Source organism: Diceros bicornis, chromosome 15 (assembly GCF_020826845.1).
Source record: "Diceros bicornis minor isolate mBicDic1 chromosome 15, mDicBic1.mat.cur, whole genome shotgun sequence".
NCBI lineage: Eukaryota > Metazoa > Chordata > Mammalia > Perissodactyla > Rhinocerotidae > Diceros > Diceros bicornis.
The window spans coordinates 11,550,161-11,572,887 of NC_080754.1; the positions used below are offsets into that span (position 1 = coordinate 11,550,161).

Here is a 22,727-nt window from a genome sequence, read left to right on the forward strand (position 1 = left end):
CACCGGGGGCGGCCCATGGCCAATGACCGACTGATTTGAGAGTGTAAAACGATGACTCCTTGCCTTAAGGATGAACAAGTCTGTGGTGCCATTCATCAGAGACCAGACTTCAACCAAGCCCATCTTTGCTTGGCTTCTTTTCCTTCTCTGTCCTACTTCCCTTACTTCCTTACGGCCTTCCCTTGAAAGTGCGCCCTCAGAAAACCAACTGCATGAGCATCCCCATCTCTGGCCCTGCTTCATGGGAACCTGACTTAAGAAAGTATATTTTATAGAAAAAAAATGGCGAAACTCTGTTACTCTGATGAAATGGTTAAGTGGAAGTTATGAACAGAGCTTCAATTACAGTTCCTAACACGGAAGTGATGGTGAGAATGAAAAAAGCAATAGCTGAACATCTTGAGGAATCCACAGTTGTTGGAGAACTCAGAGTTTTAATATCTAAAAACATAATGCCTTACAAAATTAAGAAGGTTTAGAAAGGCTAGATGTTATAGTGAAAAGATGATATTGTGCTTTTGGCTAGTTGAGTGTGGAGCCCCAAGAGTTTTCAAGAGTAAAAATGCCTGGGGGTGATAAGAAATGCAAGTCTGATCTTAGACTAGAATTATAAACTCTGTTAGACAATTATACGAAGGCAGCTTTTCTCAGACTTGAATAATACAGAATTCTCCTTTTTTGGAAAAAAATCTCTTGTATCTCCAGTATCGACTTAAATGATTCTTAGATTTCTTAAATGATTTTTACTTTTTTGGGGGGGTAGCCACTAGTGGCACCTTCCATGTGGTATGTCAATTGGGCTTCAGTTGATGAAAACATATCACTTACATAAGTCTGCCCCTGTCCTCATTAACATGGGATAAAATCGTACAACTTGATGCTAAACAAAGGGAACACTGACACTGAAATTTGGTAGTAGCTTTTTAAAGTGGTCATCCAGGAGAGCCAGAATATTGGTCATTTTATTGCAAAATGAAAATAAAGTTCCTAAGTGACTTTTAGATCACAAAGAATACATCCTTGGACCAGTTGGGGGTGGGGGAATCATAACAGGCAAAGAAGGTGGAAGGGTGAACCTCGACAGTGAGCATCTCGGGCTCAGGTTTCAGGGGAACAAAGGTGGTGCAGGGAGCAGGACTATGATTCAGGGGGAGGAAAACCAGGAATAAAAGAAGGTCAACCCAGTGGTGCATTATTATTAGGTCACCACTTCCAGTTACTGTGTTCAATCCTTTGGGACCCTTCTGAGGAACATCAGGAAACGTGTTTCAGAACCATTAGCATTTATCCATCCCTTTCAGTCCTCCCATGGACATTACCTTCTACACATTTCTGGACTCAGTGTGTGTGTGTGTGTGTGTGTGTGTGTGTGTGTGTATGCGTGCATGAAGAAGCATAGTAAGAGAATTCCTATGGCATTCTCACTTCCCACTTCAGAATCTTCTAGGCAATGGTCTAGTCTTAGGGCAAGGTGCCCCAGGCTACCCCTGCAGTCTGCTGGTTGAAGCCTTTGCAGAGCTGGTTGCTGCAGCATGGCCAGAATAAGAGGTTTACTAAGTGGATTAAAGTCGTGCCCAGCAGGTGTCCTTATAGGCTACTACGTGTAGCATGAGGGATAGCCACGGAGAAGTGAAAAGACTTGATCTGGAGTGAGATCTGGCTCTTTGTCACACAGAAGCTAATCTCTGTGACCTTGGGCAAGTCAGTCCTAATTTACTAGTGTGAAATTGAGGCTGAAGGTGTTTAGGAACTGACCTTCCGTTATATCCCTTTGCAGGGTTAAAATCACTTCACGAGAGCCTTTCCCTTTTCTCCCCAGCCCCCAACTAAGTCCTCCTTAATCTGCAAGACACACTTCAAATACAATCCTTGAGGGTCTATGGATGGCTTCACAGAGGAAGTGTCGCTTTCTCTTCTGTGTGTCCATTGTTCCTAGCATAAGTCTAGCATGTACCATGTTTAGTATAATCATCTGTCTCTTCATTTCTGCTAGACTGGACTGCATGGGACACACTGATTTTTGTCTCTGTGCCCACAACTCTGGCAAGTTGGCAATCAAACTCTTATACTAACAAGTGCCTATGAAAATACTTGATCCAGAGAAAGATTAAGGGGGAAAAACAGTAAAGGAGGTGGGAGAACAGCAATAGAACTGCATTCCAATGCTTGTGAGCACCTACTCTTGTTACCAGGGGTAAAGCAAATCCATGGCCCTGTTCTGTCTCTTCGAAGAAAAAGTTTTCTCCACTCCCACACCCTTAGGCTTACCTTTTGCCGTTTTGTGGATTCCTTCCCCTTTTGAATCTGTTCTTAAAAGTCATTGCTTCTCAATTTTAAATAGGAAAAGAATATTGTTGGGGGTGAGGGAGGTTGGCAGGAGAAGGGGAGGAACTTGCCCTGGCCCCAGATGCCCCATGGATGTGCCTGATTATACCCACGGCTTCTTTCTCCACGTCTTCTGTCAGAAGGAAAGCTGGAAAGACAACAGAAGGGAAGGAGAGGGTGGAGAATGTGAAAAATATTCGTGTACCTGCTACAGAGCTAGGCGTTTTACTCCATTGGGTTGTTGTGAGGATTTTTTTTTTTTTTTTTAAACTGGGACCTGATAAGGTTAAGGAACTTGTTCAAAGTCACACAGCTTTTTTTAAATTTTTTTTTATTTTTCCCCCAAAGCCCTAGTAGACAGTTGTATGTCATAGCTGCACATCCTTGCTGTATGTGGGATGCGGCCTCAGCGTGGCCAGAGAAGCGGTGCGTCGGTGCGCGCCCGGGATCCGAACCCAGGCCGCCAGTAGCGGGGCGCACGCACTTAACCGCTAAACCACGGGGCTGGCCCTGTTGTGAGGATTAAAGAGATTATTTGTATCCGCTGCTACCCCCAACCTCCATTTTACAGGTGAGGAAACAGCTTAAAGACTATTGTATTATCAAAGTCATATAACTAGTAAATTTCGGAGCTGGACGTCATAAACCAGACCGGGATCCAGAGCCTGTGCTCTCGCCTGCCTCCTGCTAAGACACCCACTGGTATTGACATTAAGGCTCAGGTGGCCCCTCTATAAAAGGAGCCTGCCACGCTGAGTTGGGACTTTTCTCCCCACTCATCTGAATACAGAGGTGGCTGTGTCTATGGAAAAGATGCCAGCCTCTGTGCCAAAACTTCTTTTCAGCTCCTCAAAAGAACAAATGCCCTTATTTTCCCAGATGGGTTGAAAATGGTGCTTTTGTACTCACGTTAAGCCTTTCATCAGAGCCTCTCGCCCTGTGAAATTCAGTTCAATTCAAGGTGGCTCATCGAGCATGTGCCAGGGGTGCATTCTCTTGCCTCCTTGCCCTCGGAAGAACCTCAATTTCAGAACTGAGCCCTGCATGTTCCATAAAAGTGCTGTGCACACTGATTGAGTGTATTCAGTGGCTCTGGAAGGTTGGCAATTTGAGAATCCTCAGATATGACAGAGAACATGACCTCCTGTTACATAAGATGGGGGTAATAGTCTTTGGAGCTTAAGCGTGTGCCCAGGGTACCTGTCAGTGTGCTTCCTTAGGGCTGTTAACCTCTCCTTTGCCGCTTGACTCTTCTTCGGTCCATCCTCCCAGGTAGTAAGTGGTCCCTGCCCAGGCTGCAGGTGCAGAGGAGGCTCTTAGTCCTAACTGCGCTCTCCCTCTGTGTGATCTGGGGCAAGTCTGTTGACTTCTGCTACAGTTTATTTGTCACTTAAGAGGCTGAGTCTGGCTAGCACTCCAAGAGGCTTTCTACTTCAGATTCTAGTCTGTTTGGGTAGGCGAGCTATTAGATCAACTAAGATGATTTATCTTATGGCAAGAACTTTCGTTTCTGGAAACTCAGGGGGCTTTCCTCTGAGATAATAAAGCTCTGCCAGGCACTACAGGTGATATATGCCTTAGATGAGTAATTAAGCCACTTAGAGATTATTAACCTATGTATATTTTGTGTTACATCCTTTTTATTAGAAAATAATGCAGAATTAAAAGTTTAATTGATATTTGGCCCAGCTTTAAGTACTGTTTACCAAACTAGAGATAGCTTGTCTGATCATTTGGAATGGTGAGAGCAGACCTACACAAGCTTGTTTTCATGGGAAAAAAGAGTTTTGATGCTTCTTCAAAATCTTTGGAAACTACTTCTGCTGGCAGCTGGCTTTTCTTGATATTTTAAAAGGGCATATAATAAGCATAACTAGAAGTAAATGTGGTAGTTTTCTTAAGGTTGTTTGTTTTTAAACTAGAATGCTATACCTTGCATTTTCTTTTCTCTTGATTTTCAAATATCTGTCTGTCTCTTAAAACTACCTCCATTCAAAAGCCTGATCTATTTGTGTGGTTTGCATGAGGCTGATGTTTATTTGGGTAATCTGAGGTAGCACAAGAGGAATATATTTAATCATCTAACCTTTACAAAAAGGAACATTTGAAATGTCAGCATTTTATTTCAGAAACAGGTGAGCTATTGCACTCTATGGCTTTTATTTATTTATTTACACCCTCGTCTTTCTGAAAAGGAATTTGAAACAGCTTAGAGCAGCTTATAATAAGGGATAAAATAACAAGGAAAAAATATGACAGAGGAAACAGAGTAAATATTCCAATCAAAAGAGTCAACATAGTTGCTGTGATGGATATAAACCTGTGTCTCAAATTCTTGAAAACGAGGCAAGGCAAGAAACAAATTATATCATCTTTAATATTCAAGAGAAGAGAACAAGTTCTTCTGGTTCAAAACTCAGATCTCTCCTAGAGCACATTGTGTAAAGGATGTTGGTTTAATCCATTCAACAAATATTTAAGCACCTATTATGTAGCCAGATCTGCGTCGGGTGCTGGAGGCAAAACTATGTAGATATGAGTGCTTTTCTCGTGAAGCTCAGTCTATAGGCATGATAAATATTAAACCAATTCTATTTTTCTTTTGTATCAGTTAGTGAAACAGTAACAATTCCTAAATTTGCTTAAATGTCTCTGGCTTAGAATCCAACCTTGACTCCCAATCTGAGACTTGAAAGATGAGGAGGCATCAAGCAGGTAAAGAGAACAGAGAAGTGCCTGGGTGGGCTGCAGAGCCCGGAGGGAGCCATGTGCCTGGAGGGGAGCGGTACAGAGGAGACTGGACCATGCCAGCAAGTCCCCGACACACTGACAGGCTTTACTCTATCAAAGTAAAAATGTGGGTCTAAGTAGACAGCTTTTGTTTCTTGAGAAATATTGGCCTTTTATTTTAAAATTACTGTGCTCAGTAAATTACATACTTTAAGTCGTCTTATTTTTTCAAATAAAACTTGGCAACTAATTCTATGTCAGTTCTGAAAAAAACCTTCATGTTTTGTTTTTTGTTTTGTTTTGTTTTCTTTTTTTTTTTTATGAGGAAGATCAGCCCTGACCTAACATCTGATACCAATACTCCTCTTTTTTGCTGAAGAAGACTGGCCCTGAGCTAACATCCATGCCCATCTTCCTCCACTTTATATGGGACGCCGCCACAGCAAGGCTCGACAAGCAGTGCGTTGGTGTGCACCCAGGATCCGAACCAGCGAACCCCGGGCTGCCTCAGTGGAGCGCGTGCGCACTTAACCACATGGCCACCGGGCCGGCCCCTTGTTTTGTTTTTTTGATTTAACTGGTCCATGAAATCAAAAAAGCTGGGGAACATTGGTGTACACAGGACCTCAACAAATATGGCTGGAGAGACATAAGGATAATAAAGTTTTAGAGTTGAAGCATGATTTAGTGACAGGATTTCCCCCTGGGACTAAGGTAATGTCCTCTAAGCACATAAGCCATGGCTACCCTGGACAATTATTCAGATTGAACAATGTACTGGGCACCAGCTCATGGGGTGAGTGGAGACTGAAACGCAGTCCCCGTTCCTCTCACCAAATCATGTACCCTGGGGTAGGGCAGGCTCTGCATAGAAGAAGTGGAGCCTTTGTTTAAAATAGGAAGACACTGTGGCCAGTGGTAACTGTGTGTCGTCTCCCAGTGATCTGGTTTGATCCAAGGATAGGACTTGAAAAGCCTGTGGGAGTAGATAGATGGCATGTAGTTAGGCACTCTGTGACATTCTTTCAGCCAGGTATATTTTTTAATGGATACAACTGTTCTTCTGGTAGGTAATGGATACAACTTTTCTTCTCAAGTGCTAGCTGCTGCTAATTAGTGATGGATCTGTATGTTTTAGAAATTAAACTGGCAAGTGGAAGTATGAGTAGCTATAAGGATAGAAGGGCATATCTTCATGTCGCAGTCATTGAGGTAGGTACTTTATTATTTTACATAATAGTATATCAGTTTACCAATAGAATCCTGATGACTCATGTCCTTGAGAGGGTAAGGTAGCCTATGATCTAGGAAGATTGCTTCTTGAGAAAACTGTTAGCTTTAATTATAGTTAATTTTGAATTTGGTCCTTATTGGAGCAATATTTTTCTGAAGACCTCATTATAAAGCAAAGTAGAGATGGATGTGGTCAAAGGCTTTTCCGAGAAGGGTATAGCCAGTCATCCTCAGCAACATGGAAAAAAACTTAACTAAAAAGTTTACTTTGACTAACACAGTCTCCAAAATACACCTCCCAGGATGAATTGGCTGCAAAAGGCATCCGTGGGTTACAGGGTAAATCGACCTATTCTATGGAGTTCTTTTATAATTGACCACTTGTATTGGAGACTCTGCTGAAAACAACAACCTTACTTAGCTAATGTTCATTCTAATTCCTGGCAATAAGCAATTACCCAAATTATTTCTTTTTTTCCAAAATCTTTTCTTTATATTATACCAATTCATGTTCATTGTAGGAAAATTAGAAAAGACAGATCAGAAAAAAATTATTCATAACTTTATCCTGTAAAGCAACAACACATTTTATTCATGCTATCAAATATTTTCTACCCCCATATATTTCAAAATATATATATATATATTTTTTGCTGAGGAAGATTAGCCCTGAGCAAACATCTGTGCCAATCTTCCTCTATATTGTATGTGGGTTGCCCCCACAGCATGGCTGATGAGTGGCATAGGTCTGCAACCAGGATCTTGACCCACGAAACCCTGGCGGCCAAAGCAGAACACGTCAAACTTAACCGATATGCCACAAGACTAGCCCCCATTTGTGTATATTTTTGACTAAGATGTCAGTTGTGGTGACCCTGCCTCTCACAATCTACCTCAGACCAGCTTGTACTCCCTCCCAACAGCCCCCCGCTCGCACCCACCCCCAGCCCAAGTCATGTGGGAAGTTTAGTGCATGCCCTAAGATTTCTGGAATTTCTCAAGGACTTTGTCAAGCTTGGTTATCATTTCTTTCTTCATCTTGTAGGTATTTCGCTATCTGTACTTGGCATACAGCTCCTCTTTCTCATCCTCCTCAAAACATATACTGTCACTCACGAGACAGCATAAAGTCCTTTGGCCTCTGAACACATCGTGACTTTGTTCTTTCTGTGTTCTTTTGCTCTTTTCTTCTTCAGGTCTTCTCACACCTTCAATTCTTATTTCTTACTCACAGTGCTCTAGGAAAATGCCTTAAGACAGTTGCATAGGGGATTTAGGACCTGAGGGCCTGGGTGGGAAGGAGGCAAAGTCACTAAAGGAATTCTATTGGTAGCTAGTAAGATACTTTTTAAAAAATCCCACCATATAATGTAATTGGCTTTACAACAAAGAATGGAACCGTGCTATGTTCACGTTGAAACATACACGCACACTTAACTATATTGTTGAGAATAGATTTCAGCAAATTTGGCCATTTTACAACCATCAGATTCTTTTTCCCTAGTTGTCTGTTGTTTCCAGTGATTAGATTATTAGTGAGGGCACTCACAATCTCTCTTCTAGGTGATTTGTCTCAGTCTGAATTCCGCCATGCATACTGTGGCAGCCATGAAAGTACTCAAGTCTCTTGCTGCGGGGAGCATATTGACTAGCAGTGCCAGCTGCTGGGCCTCTGGATCTACTGCCTCATTTGCACTGACATCATGCTTCCCACGGCTGCTCCTAGCCAATCACTGAGCACAGCTGGGGGTATTAATGCAGGCTCTTTGCTGCAACATGAGTGAATCCTTAGATGGGTGACTTTGGCGTAAGAACTCCCCATCAGACTGGCTAAAGCTTTCTTGGCACCACACTGTAATCTGAAACTCTTCCCATCCAATCTTCCTTCCTTCCCTGTCTCCTTCACAAGTACCTTCATTACAGTCTGAACGTATACCCTGCCTTCTCCAGCTCTCTTCTCTTTTCCTTTTTGGGTCTGTCTCAATAAATCTCCTGCAATAATCCTGTCTTGATATCTGCTTCTCAAACGTACCCCAAATAATACATATATTTAGGAAGTGACCATTAAAAGTCCTAAAACCTGTTCATGCAAGTTTAGTGAAGTACCAGAGCTCTTGTCCTGTAAATACTTAAAGTTCCTTGCATGACAAGTTTACTAGAAGCAGACTCAGAAATATTCTAGTGCTAACTACTCGTGTAGGTACAGGCTTCTATTATACTCCTGTCCATGCAAGAGCAGATGGGCGTGTACTTTTCACCAATGAATAAATATGTTGAGCATCTCTAATGCTAATTAACAAATCCTCCAATGCTGATGGAGGTAGCTATCACTGAAGCACTTGCAGTAGCTGCTTTTAAAGCACAGACACCTGGAATGCATGCAGTGAACAGGTTCTTCAAATATTAACCAATCATCCCCTGGGAGTAGATTAAAACCAGTAAATACACACATCATCTGGTCTATGCTTAAGTACTTGAAAGTAAATTACAGTGCAATATGAACTTTGCCCATGTCAGTAGATGCATCATGTCTAATGACTGCATAATGGTCAATTGCATGAATATCCCACTTATTTTAATCAATTCTGCAAGAGTGGATGTTTTGAGTTCCTAATTTTTAACTATTAGTTTTTGATTTAGCAAAGCCTTTCTGCACACTTTGGGCATTGTCCAACTTTTCATAGAATATTTTTTAGAAGTAAAATTTTTGGATCAAAAAGCATGCCCAATTTTAAAGTTTTTGATATTCACTGCCAAAAAGTCATTCAGGAAGTTTGTTCCAATTTACAGTCCAACCATTGCTGTATGAGTAGGCTTATTTCTTTTTCCTTTATTTTCTGCATGTGAAATTATGTGTAAAATGTAAATGTCTAATCCAAAAAACAATTTAACAAACCTTTGAATCCTCCACCTAGATCATGAAGTAGAACTTAAAATCCTGTGTTTGCCGCTTTTCAACATTCCTCTCCATGACTCCCCTCCCCACAGAGTGGCAGATACAAAGCTAGTTGTGAGAGGGACTCCAGGGCAAGATAAACTCAATAGTCTCTGGGTCTTATGCTTCTGCTTCTGGGAGTTGACAGGAGGATCTTCTGGGGTAATCAGTGGGAGAGGCTTTGTATGAGTTCTGGGAGATCTGAGGCTTACCACGGTCTATGAATTTAGACGAGTTGTAGCGTAAAACAGGTACTAAACGTGATCAGTGGGAGTGAAGTGAACTGCCCTGGGTTTCTTGCTTCCAAACTCGCTATGGCCTTGTTCCAGCTCTCAGAACTAGATCGAAGCAGAAAACTTTGGTGGATGAAATAAATGTCCACAGCGGTGTTAGGCAGCAAGACCTGGAGGAATGAGCAGGAAACTTATCAGCAAATTGTCAAGATCACCACATTCTTATCTGGGCCAGGCTCTCCACGACATTCCTCGTGTTAAAAAAAAAAAGACTATAGCAAAGCAGTGGGGGTCATGGTCATACGTCCTGCAGCATGTCTGTCTGGACGTCCATCCATCCAATCTAGTCTAGTTTCCAGCTGACATCTCAGAATGTCTGTTCACAGTCCTCCAAGGAATCCCTTCATCCCTCTCCTATTTACAACTCATGTTTCCAGTACCATGTCTTTCTTTTTCTTGGTTTATACTTTCCTTTTCCTGGAGCAGATTTTCAGTAGCTTCTTGAGAAAAGCAATGGGTAGTAAATTTATTTTTTTGAGACCATGAATGTCTGAAAATATCACTCTACCCTCACAGAGTTTGAGAGTTTGACTATAATTATAGGTTACAAGTCATTTTCCTTTAGAACTCTGAACATCACTCCATTTTCTTCTTGCAGTGATGCTGTTACCAAGTCTGAAGCCATTATGATTCCTGATCCTTTCTGATCTGCTTTTTCTTCCTGGAAGTTGATAGAATCTTCTTTTCCTTTAGTGTTCTGAAATTTCAAATGTCTTTCTGTAAGTATTTTCTTCTACTACTTCTATTCAGTAAGCTTTTTTCAGGAATGGCAGTTCACCTCCTATTGTTCTAGGAAATTTTCTTGAATGGTTTTGTTTTGTTTTCTGTTCTGTTTCCTCTTTTCTCTTTTTTGCCCCCCAGATTTTCTGGGGTTGTCATCCAATTTTCTTGTGTCTTTTTCTCCTATTTTTGCTCTCTTTGTCTTTTTGCTCTACTTTCTAGACTTCCTCTACTTTATCTTCTAACCCTCTATGACTTCACTTCTACTGTTATCTTCTCAATTCCAAGCTCTGTTTTCTGTCTCTCAATTTTTTATGGCATCTTGTTCCTCTTTTATGGATGCAACATTTTCTTATTTCTCTGAGGATGATAATAATTTTATTTCATTTGGTTTTGTTGATTCTTTCTCCTCCTGCATTATTTATTTATTCCAAGATGCTTTTTAGTGAGGGAGATCAGTTTTTTTTTTTTTTTAATTTCTGTCTTCCATGCTAGCTTTCCTCAGCTATCTGCAAATACCTGAATGTCTGCTTAATATTAAGGATGGGGGATCTAAAAATCTCATCAGAGGCTCTGAGAGCTTGAACTATGGGCCATGCTTACCAACTGGGTTCACTATAGAATCATCTTGAATGGAGGTGGGGGAAGATCTCTGCATTCAGCATTAGGTATACATTTGATCACAATCCTAAGCCTTACCCTAACTCTAATCTATACCAGGATCATCAACCCAGACGTCTGGCTTTAGTCTCTCCCGAGAACAAGCTTCCAGATTTCTCTAAGAGTCGAGGTGGGCAATTGCTCAGTAAAGTGGAGTGGAGGAGTGACTCTGGAAGGTTTATCTTCTTCTTCTTTTTTTTTTTTTAAAGATTTTATTTATTTATTTATTTTCCCCCCAAAGCCCCAGTAGATAGTTGTATGTCATAGCTGCACATCCTTCTAGTTGCTGTATGTGGGACGCGGCCTCAGGATGGCCGGAGAAGCGGTGCGTCGGTGAGCGCCCGGGATCCGAACCCGGGCCACCAACAGCAGAGTGCGCGCACTCAACCGCCAAGCCACGGGGCCGGCCCTATCTTCTTCTTAAATAGCATAATAGGGTCTGACTCCATTTTTTTTTTTTTTTTTGACTGCTGAAGCTTTCAAGCCCCAGTTTATTCCTTCGCCTTCTGCCCTGTATTTGGACAAGCTGATAAGAAAGCCAGGGCAGTCCTTCCTTGGGCACCACAGGGAAGTTCAAACCACTCCAGAAGTGAATTCTTACATAGTCCTACCCCCTAACCATGATAAAAACCAGGGCCACTTGCTCTCACTCTCTCTTAAGACACTCAAGTCAATTCCAGACCAGCTTGGGTGCTGTCCTGCCCTGCCCAGAAATTTATATGATGGGAAAAATACCATTTTTTCTTACTTCTTAATGTGTGCATGGTGTCATCAGTCTGGACATCACACCTGTTAATTAGAAGGCTGTCCTAGTCTTCTTGGGCTGCTATAACAAATTACCTAGACGAGGTGATTTAAACAACAAACATTTATTTCTCTTAGTTCTGGAGGCAAAGTCCAAGATCTAGGTGCTGGCAGACCCAGTGTCTGGTGAGAGCCTGCTGTCTGGTTGACCGATGGCCGTCATCTCATTGTATCCTTGCATGGCGGAGAGCAAAGAGAGATGCAAGCTCTCTTCTTCTTATAAGGACACTTATCTCACCATGAGGGCCCCATCTTCCAATATCATCACATTGGATGAATTCTGGGGGAGACACAAACACTCAGTGCATAACAGAGAGGGTCCAGCTCACCTGCATTGGACAGCTACAAGAAACAGCTTTCACAGAAGATTTTCTTAGTCTTCCTTTCACCACCAGTTCCATAAATTCCTGAAATGTATGACTTTTGAGCACTTGGTGGTGTAAACTGGCTAGCTCTCACCTCCCCAGTACTAGGTAGAGATCAGTTTTGAGTCTCCTATGTCAGTTACTACTTGCCCATCATTCTCTAGCTTCCAAAATTTTTCTGATTTTTTTCCCTCTCCTGTTTTTCTGATTTGTATCTTTCTCCTTTTAAAAAATTGCTTCCATAAATTTTAATTGACTTGAGAATGTAAGAAACAAAATTGGAATCCTGTGTTCAAGCTGCCATCTTAACCCAGAAATCCTGGGTGCCTCATTTCTTCATACCTTGTTGACAATGGATGTTATCTTTTCATTCATTTATAAATTCCCGAAGTGTATACTGCGTTTAGTTCTAATTGCTCTGACAACTCAGTTACCTATGTTATTGGATTCTGATCTGGTCTACTGTTCACATGACTAAAAGCCTAAAGTACAATTTCATGATTTCTGGCAGATTCTTAAATCCAGTCATTCAGTTTACCCTAAGTTTGCTTCCTATTTTTAGTAGCACTCCATTGTAATGCAGATGAGAAGGCTTCTACCAACGTTCTAGAAACAAGTTGAAGTGAAAATGAGTTAACCTTACCCATCTCTACTCCATTTGTGTGAAAGAAATGGAAAGATAATCAATTCATGGGTGTCTGTTTAATATAAAAGCCACTTTTCTTCCCTTCTTGGTTATGAAAATTTGATCCATCTTTTGAATAAATTTAGCAATGATTTAAAATTCTTGGTTATACACGCCAGATTTCAATTAAGATTTCAAAATGCAGTTGTTAATTTGAAAATAATGATTTCATCAAATGGTAACACTATTTTGTTTTCAAAGTCGATTTATAGGCTGGTGAAATTTCTTTTTATTAAAAAATGTAATTCAAAAGTTATTTTCACAGTAAAAGCATATAGATGAAAATTAGCCCCTTCCTTCCATACACTGTACCAGAGTCCTAGTCTCCCCAAATTTGAGGCCACAGTCCGGATTAAATTTATTATGTATGTCTTGAAAAATGATCTGTGTGATAATATACATTTATATAAATATGTGAGCTTTTTGATACAAACAAGATCATACTATTTTTGCTGTTCTGTAACTTATTTATTTAACCATGTATTTCTGAAGATTATACCATATCAGAACATTATATCTCTTTTATACTTTTATTATTTTTTGTGGCAATAGAATAAATACAGGGAAATACACAAAATACATATAGTTAAATGAATTAGCACAAAACAAAATCTCGTCAGGTAACCACCACCTGGTTAGCCAAGTCATGGAACAGTCCTACGTCCCTTCCACGTCACTACCATCTCTTTCTCCCTCAAAGGAAACTTTTCTGAACTTTTATGATATTCCTTTCCTGCTTTTCTTTAGTTTTACCACGTAAGTATTCATCCGTAAACCTTATAGTTTAGTTTCGTGTGTTTAGAATTTTTTGCCTGGGTTAGGATTTTAGGCAATTGGACTCATGCAGTATGAATTGTTTCTATCTGGCTTTCTCTTTGTCCTATTTATTTTATGGGTTTTTTTTCCTCTCAAATTTCCTTCTTTCTGGCCTTTACTGCAAATTTATTATTGTATTTTTTTCCTGTACTACCTTGTAAGTTACACATTCTTTTGCAATTCTTTTACGGTTCACTAATCTCTGGTTAACCACGGGATTATGACATACTTTTCTGATGTCGAATCCTTGTATTAATTGGTATTTACTCTCTCCATGGGCAACGCAAGGACCCAAGACTCCTCTTTTGATATCTCAACTCTTTTAGCCTCCTCCAAACTTTTAAGCCATTATTGTTATGTCCTTTAATTCTGTCTATATTTTAAACATTATTATAATATTATCATCATTAATCTACTTATTTAAATTTGCCCCATATTCACCTTTTCCTTGCTCTTCATTCCTTCCTGAATCTGAGCTTCCAGCTGGTGTCATTTTCCTCTACCTGCAAACCACGCCTTCAGCATTTTTTTTCTAGTGCAGATCTACTGGTTACAAATTCAGTTTTGTGTGTCTTAGAATTGTTTATTTAATTTTATTCTTGAAATATATTTTTGCTAAACCTATAATTCTATGTTAGAAATTATTATTATTTTTTTAGCACTTTAAAGACATTATTTTCTTGTGTTCTGGCTTCTATTAACTGTTTAAAAGTCAGCTACATAACTAATTGTTGCTCTTTTGAAGGCAGTCTGCCTTTTTTGTTGCTTTAGACTGCTTTAAGATTTTCTTTTTCTTTGGTTTTAAAAATTTTACTATTGGGTACTTGGTTGTTTTCTCTTTATTCTGTTTGGAGGTTTTTTGGCTTCTTAAATCTGTAAGTTAATGTCTTTTGGTTTTGGAAAATTCTCATCCATTGTTTCTTCAAATAATTCTTCTTACACACTCTCTTTTTTCCGCCTACAATTAGACTTATATTGCACTTTCTCACCGTATCTTCTGTTTCTTACCTTCCTTTCTAATGTTTCCATTCATTTGTTTCCCTTTGCTTCATTCTGGATAGTTCTTTCTGACCAATCAGTATTCCAGGCTGCTAATTCTCTTTGACTATCTAAATATTGTTAAATCAATCTATTAAATTGTTGCTGATTTCAGTTATTATTTCCCACTTCTTGTAGTTTCTGTTTGGTACTTTATTATGCTTTTCAGTTTTCTACCAAAATTCTCTATCTTATCTCCTTGAACAAAATAAGTATGGTTATTTCAAAGTCTATGTCTGAAAACTCCAACATCTGAAGTGCTTATGAGTTTTATTTTCAGTTGTTTGTCTGTTCAATTGTTATCTTGTCTCTGAATGTCTGGTGATTTTTTGTTCTGTGCCAGACATTTTATTTGCAAAAATGTTGTAGAAATAATTTTCAACTTGGGATAATATCTTCTTGAAAAGAGGATTTGTGTTTTATGTTTCTTTTGGTCAGAACGGGTACTAATACTAGGATCACCTTATCTAATTTCATCCACACAGCATGTAGAAGAGTACTGATCCTACACAAGATGCAATGGTGATGCCTCTTTTGAATGATGCTCAAGTACCTCTTATGGTAAGTGGGGAGATATGCAATCAGGTTTCAATATGATCTGTGCAAGCTATTTATTTAACACTTACTTGGTACCAGGTAGTATTTTAAGTGCTTTCCAAATATCATTAAGATAATTCTTACAACATTGATTCTGAGATGGGTATTACTACTATCCCTATGTCACAGATATAAAATTGAGGCAGAGAGGACTTGGGTAACTTGGCCAATGGTACATGGCTTTAAATGGAAAAGCTGGGCTTTGAATATAAGTAATCTGTTTTCAGAGTCTCTGATCCAAACCAATAAGGTAGAGTGAGAACATTCTTTAGGTGGAACATATACAGGTTATTGTTTATGCTAATTCCTCTGAGCTCCCTTAGCCTAGTTCCTGGGCTGAATGTGTTGAACCAAAGGGCAAACACCATGAATAGGATTATTTAACTTAAAGTTTTTTTCCAGGGGCAAATTTTGTGAATGGTTACCAGGCTAACTTAAAGAAAATGATTTGGTAAGAGATAATGCTGTTGAGGTGAATTTAGACTTTGGATACTATATTATTCTGGAAATGGTAAAGTTTGGAATTATGTGGGGAAGGGCAATTACGAATGGTACTCTAATGATTATGAATTTAAGAATGCATTATCTAGCTGTCATTTTGGCAGTGGTGCTGGGTGTTTAGGAGAAAATCACAATAGGATTATTATATGGGGGAGGAGACTCACTGAGAGAAATCCCAATTTGTGTAAACTCACTGCTGTGGTTCAGAACTGGGAGGAAGCAGAATTGTGGGCTGTGTGGGGTCTCTACATATTCCTTTGCACTGAGAACAGCAAGTATGGAGAAACCGCATCTTAGAACTCAGAATCTTTGCTTGATTCATGCGTGGGCTTTTGTTTATTGTGTTTCTTTTCACAATGACTGCTCAGGCTGCTTCAGCATGAACAATTGGCTCAGTACCCAGAGAGTGTTTGATTAGCTAAGTTAGGAAGCAAAATGCCATACACTATAGAGGAAATTTACCCTAGAATAAATGTAGATCATTTAGTCAAAGTGCTATATTCTTAGCATGCTAAGGCTTCCCTGGAAGAAAATGCCATAGGAGTTTTCTTAGAAACACAAGTAAATAGAACTTATTTTTGAGGGAAACTGAAAAGCATGACCTAACACGTGATTCAGGATCAGCCAACATGACCTTGGAGGGAAAGATGCCATAAAAAAAGAAACTAACCAGAGTGAGGCAACAAACTAATCCTATAGAGAGCTTTAATGAGTCAGAACTCCTGGTTGCAAGTGACAGAAACCAGATTCAAATCAGCTTAATCACAGTCATTGAGAGACGGGGAAGAGGAACAAATTACTCTCTTTGGCTGACTATATTGCATATCAGTATAAATTTGCACTTGTTGGAGATGGAGAGAGGGATGAAATGTTTTCAAATGACCTAAATATACTGCTGCCCCTTCCACCATCCAACCTACGTTTGCTCTCCACTCCTCTCTTTGTGGGCTTATTAACTCCTACCGTGTATGTGCTTCTCCCATGTTGTTAGGGAAGAGGGACACAGGTATCTTTCCCTCTTCCTAGATTAGTCAGGCCCAGGACATGTGTTGTATTAGTTATCTACTGCTGCATAACAAATCGCTCCTGAATCAGCTGTTTAAAACAGCAAACATTTATCATGTCACACAGTTTCTGAGGATCAGAAATCTGGAAGCAGCTTAGCTGAATGGTTCTGGCTCAAGGTCTCTCACAGGGTTGCAGTTAAGGTGTTGTCCAAGGGGCTGGAGAAAGTGCTTCTAAGCTCATTCGTGTGGTTGTTGGTGGGAGGCTTCAGTTTCTTGCCACGTGGAACTCTCCATAAGGCTGCTTACACAGCATGGCAGCTGGCTTCCCCCAGAGTGACTGATCAGAGCAAGAGAAGCCAAAATGGAAGACATAGTGTCTTTTATAGCTAATCTCAGAGGTAACATATCATTTCTGCTGGATTTTATTGGTTACACAGACCAACCCTGGCACAGTCTGGGAGAACTATACAAGGGTCTGAGTACCAGGAAGTGGAGTGATCATTGAGGGCCATCTTAGAGGCCGCCTACCACAGGTGCTGTAATAGGCAGAACTCTACGCTGGCCCCAGGATTCTTGCTTCCTGGTGTACACTCTGTATAATTCCCTTCCCTTGAGTGTGGGCTGGGCCTGTGAATATGATTGGGTAGTCATGGCCTTGATTAGATTACATTATATGACAAAGGTGAAGGGATCTTGCAGATGTCATTAAGGTCCCACATCAGTTGATTTTGAGGTAATCAAAAGGGAGATTATTCTGGGTGGGCCTGATCTAAGCAGTGAGTCCTTTAACGGAGAGGGTCAGAGACTTGAAGCAACTCTCCTGTTCGCCTTGAAGAAGAAAGGAACCATGCTTGCTCCATGCGGTGGAAACGGCTGTGTACAGGGAATGCTGGGGGACCTCTAGTTGCTGGGGCCTCTGCCCCACATGTGCAAGAACCCAGATTGTGCCAACAGTCAGTGAGCTTGGAAGGGGACTCCAGGCCTCAGATGAGATAGCAGCCCTGCCTGACATCTTGACTGCAGGCTGGTGAAACCCTGAGCAATAAGATGCAGTTAAGCTGTGCCTGGAACTCCTGATCACAGAGATTATGAGAGGATAAATGTGTCTTGTTTTCAGCTATTAAATTTGTGGCAATTTGTTATGCAGCATAGAAAACTAATACAGGTGCCTGCCTGTGAAAGATGAGGGATAGATGGGTGTCATCTCTGTCAGTCTCGCCTCATACTGCGAATTGAGAGGAAGATCCCCAAGAAAAGAAAGATGCTTTAGAGAAATGAGGGGATGGCAAAGGCAAACCAAGCTTAGCTCTCAGAGTTTACCATAATATTTCAAACCTGGGGACTCAAGCCATTTCAAGGATTTGAATCATCAAGCAAATAATACTCTCCAGTAATGTCCGAAACGTTGTTCTCAAAATGTTGTCTGTGTGTTACCTGTGATGGAACTCTCTGGAGTGTTTGTTAAAATAAAGCCTCCTGGGCCTCGCTCCGGATATACTGACTCAGTCTCTATTGGGATAGCTTAGGGCTATGCATTATCTTATCTCATTTCATAGAATTTTGTATTTTGAAGATTTTCAAAATCAGAAAAACATTGAAGGGAACAGGACCATGAACACTTGTATGCCTTTCACCAAGATTCATCAATTGTTAATATTTTACCCAATTTTCTGCATTTCTCATATACATATTTATATATACTTTTATTGCTGAACTGTCTGAAAGTAAATTACAAGCGTCATGACACTTAACCCCTAAACACTTTAGTACCTATCTCTTACAAATGAAGTTACCTCTTATAGTCACATACCCGTATCACACCGAAGAAATGAAATATTGATGTATTATCTAATACACAGTCCATTTTTTCCAGCAGTCCTCAAAATGCCCTTTAGATTATTGCTTCTTAAAGTTTGATCTGTAAACTAGCAGCTTAGGCATCACTGTATTTTGACAAGAATCCAGTGACCCAAATGCCATCAGTTTGAGAAGCCCCATAGTTATTTTCTGGTCGAAGACATAATCAAGGATCACATTGCAGTTTGGTTATCAATGTTTTCTTTACTCTCTAGCATCTTTAAACTAGAATAGTCTGCATTTTTTTCTATTCTCTCCTTCTGCTCTCTTTCTGCATACCTCCCTTCACTCCATCTATCCTGGCAAAAATGTGTGAAATTTTAAAACCTTTCTGTGCTTTTGAAACTAACCGCAGAAAACTGTGTAAGGGCTTAGTGAGTGAGACAAGCAAGATGTTGAAGACTGTGGTAGCAGGTGACAGCACTAGGAGGTGACAGGTTTCATGAAAGATGTGGCACTTCTGTGGATCTTGCAATCACGGATGCTGATGACAAGGAAAACGATTAGTGGGGATAAGCGTGATGCATTTGGGAAACCAAGTTAGTTGGTTCTCTCTGGCAGCTAGTTCAAGAAACAAAGAACATCCATTTTAAAAGGTAAGTTGGAGCTTGATTCATAAGCAATCAGAAATCTTAATTTAAAAATAACTTCCAGACTCACAGAAATATGGAGGCTACTTAACCGTGAAAATAAAATTATCTCTGGGTGGTAAGACTAATGAGTTTTAATTTTTTACTATATATCCTGCCAGTCTTTTGCAAAAAGGGATCATTGTAAAATGCTGACTTGCATTATAAATTCATATGAGAACTTCTCATAACATTAAATATCAATCCAGCCTTTAAGATCACCTCATAACTAGTATACATTTACATACCATATTTTATGTCTCCATATTATTATTATAATCTTCTCCCATTACTGGACATTTAAATTGCTTCCATTTCTTCACTATAACAAAAAGCTCTGTCCATACATCTATTACATCTCTGATTATTTTCTTATACTGGAGTCCCAATAGGGTTGACGTGCCAAGCTTCCAATAGACCCACACTGGGGTGTGCGCCCAGCTCACATTGACTCCCTCAGAGTCTCCGCTGTGCCATCGTTCTCAGGCCTTGTCCCCAGTCATTTTCATCCAGGAATGGAGCACTTGGAATGGTGCCTAACAGAACTGCAATAAAAACTCCTAGATTTTGAGAAAGGCTCTGTTCCCCTTAGCTAGGGATGTTCCTTTCAGAAACTGTGTCTGGGTGGCTCAGATAGCACAGGGTTTAGGAAGAAGATACTTGAGTTTTAGAGTCGATGATCAGGGGTCGAGTATCTACAATGAAGTAAAAACAAAGTTGTGTGTGCCTTCCAGCATTCCACCAAGCAAATAAACTGCATGAGCAGATGGCCTACATGCCCACTGAGCCTCCCTCACTGCTGTTCCACCCTCAATCTGTGCTTATGGCCTTTTAGGGGGTTCCCTTAACAAGTTGTTGGGCATCGAGGGTGGTTTGGCAGGATGCCAGCTACCACCAGCTGTAAGTAGACTCTGCTGCGTCAGAACCCCTGATGGGTAACTCTAAAGGACAACGGAGGAGGGGAAACCTCAATTAGGTAGGATGCTGAGTAGCACATGTCATTGTAACTTTGTCTTGATGAAGATGAGGCCTCACGTCGGGCTCTGTACCACTTTTTGGACATGTTGGTCAAGGATATGGAAGAAGGCTGACTGGAGGATTGAGGAAAGGAGTGTGAACATGGAACGTTCAGACTGGATCTGGGGCATAAGATTGTTCAGGAGTCCATGGAGCAAGCAAGAAAAAGAGGCTGAGAGGACCTGACTCTGTCAATGCCTATTCACGTGATAGAGCCTCTTCTGCAGTGAAGCCTTTCTGGTGAGCATTCACATGGAACGTGAAATAGGCAGCCATGGGAGTAGGGATGGAGTCTTCACATAGACTCCACCACACAGCCTTTCCCTCGTCAAAGCAGGCCAGGTTATGCCACAGCTGAGTGCTCAATTTGTCAGCCTTAGAGACCCGCCCACATCTCTGGCATGGCAACATACCTGGTGAAGACATCAGCTCCTTGTTGGATTATATTCAGTTGCTTCCACTACAGAAAGGAACAGCATTCCCCTTTTCCACTTCCTCCTGGCTATGCCTCTGCCAGAACTACCAAATGCAGAGTTACTGAATGCTTCTTATACCATCTTATTATCCCATTCAAATTGGCTGTGAAGGGAATTCCTTGATCAAAAACAAAGATAAAAGGCCATAGACTAATTCAAATGTAATTCACTATCTTATGTTCCCTATCAGTGACGCAGCCAGCCTTCTAACCTGGTGGAATGGCCTCTAAAAACTCGGCACTGCAATATTCCAGGGCGTCTTCTTCCACTTGATGGCACAGCAACTTTGCAGAAGACTGGTTCTGAGCCAGTGTTCCAAATAAGACACTGTCTCCCCATAGCTAGAAGATGTGGATCTAAGAACCATGGAGTGAGGAGGGACTAGTGTATCTAACAATTGTAACTAATTAATCTACTCTCAAAACTTTTACTCACTGTCGCCTTTAGTACCCAAGGGAGAGATGCTGTCATCATGGGATCCAGTGTGTTTTTTCTGAATTGGAAGCTAAAACTGGTCATTTGAGCTCTTCATGCCAGGGGACAAAAGGCAGAAAAGTAGAATACTGTATTGGCTGGTGTGACTGACCATGCCTAGTAAGGGGACTTATGATCATACAACTAGGAGGAATATGATAGGAACTTAGTGGATCCCTTCCTTTTTTTGATGTTCTCAGTGGGAAAGGTTAATGGGAGACTCTATTTCCCCACTATGGGCAAGACCACTGAGAACTGAAACAGCTCAAGAATTAAGGGTCAGGCTACCCCAATGGGGAAAGAGCTAAGGGACTGGCAGAAGGTAAGGAGATCACAGAATGGGTAACAGAAAAGGGAGGACATAAATACTAGCTCTGGCTTAGGGATATGTGCAGAGAGAAAGACTGTAGCCTGTTTCCTTGCTTGCTGTGTCATTACTTTGAACAAAATGTCCTCTCTTTTCTATCCATATTGTATGCAGAGTGTGTTGCTAGTGGTAAAGGATTCCTTTTGGACCATAGATTGAAGCAGAATTCGAGGGAGAATGGATATCATCTAAAGCAGAACTCCTTAAAGTGGAGGTCTGCAGGCTGGTGCCAGTCTGTGAGCTGTTTATTACTGGTTCAGGATGCAAGAAGCATAGAAATAGAAAGAATTTAAACTTATTCTGCCAAAATGCTATCAAAATTTCTATGCATATTGTATGTAATAATAAAAAATTGAGGCTAACATTTTATGTTTAATTTCATTTTTCTAGAAATTCATTTTTATGGCATTTTTCTAATGAATTTTTCCATGACAGATTAGAAACAAAAATTTACTATTCCTTTGCTACAGATAGTTTCAGAAGCACTGATCTTGATGAACAGTGACCCTGTGAAATCTATTATTACTCTTGGAGGCAGCAGCTATGTGTGAAGGAGGACTGCTTCCACTGTGAAGGAAGTGAGTGAGCTTGCCTCTGTTCACAGAGTATTGGGGTCGTGGTAGGTGGAGGCAGCTTTGGCTCTACGGGAACACGTGTGTGTGTTGGGCAGCCAAAGGCGCATGTATGGAAATATACCAATGAGCTGATTGTGCAGCTTATGTTCTATTGTTTTCTCTCCCTCCCTGCCATGGATGACTTTCCCAAGAGTAAACGTGCATAACCAATGCTTGGTCCCTCCAATGTGGAAAGTGGAACAGTGACTTTGTCAGGGGGAAGTTGATTGGAACTGATTCACTATATAACAGAACCCAAGAAGTCTGCAGGGTTCCTCCTGTCAACTTTCCTGGAATTGCCTGGGCCTCTGCTCTTCTTGAAGCTTGGTTGTTCTTCCTTCAGTTCTGGAGCTCTCCAGTGTCCTAATAAATTCTCTTCTTGCTTAAGTCTTGTCACTAACTTACCTTAAATGATATAAAAGGTATTGCAGTTTTAAAGGATTTTGATAAATATTGCCAAATTGCTATCCAGAAAGTTGTATATCAGTGTATACCATCACCAATGATATGAGTGACTATCTCCAAGTATCTTTCCAGAACTGAATATTAAATATATATACATGTATATATCTGTCATCTATCAT

The 22,727-nt window shown here is 40.5% G+C and overlaps 1 protein-coding gene across 1 annotated transcript in view; it reads left to right on the forward strand.

Annotated features, from left to right (window-relative positions):
* HHLA2 (HHLA2 member of B7 family) overlaps positions 1-22,727 on the forward strand; it is a 67,938-nt gene that overhangs the window by 22,266 nt on the left and 22,945 nt on the right. Inside the window, exon 2 of the mRNA XM_058556513.1 lies at positions 15,090-15,165. The gene's annotated coding sequence lies outside the window, so the exon portion shown is untranslated. The remainder of the gene's footprint in view (positions 1-15,089; positions 15,166-22,727) is intronic.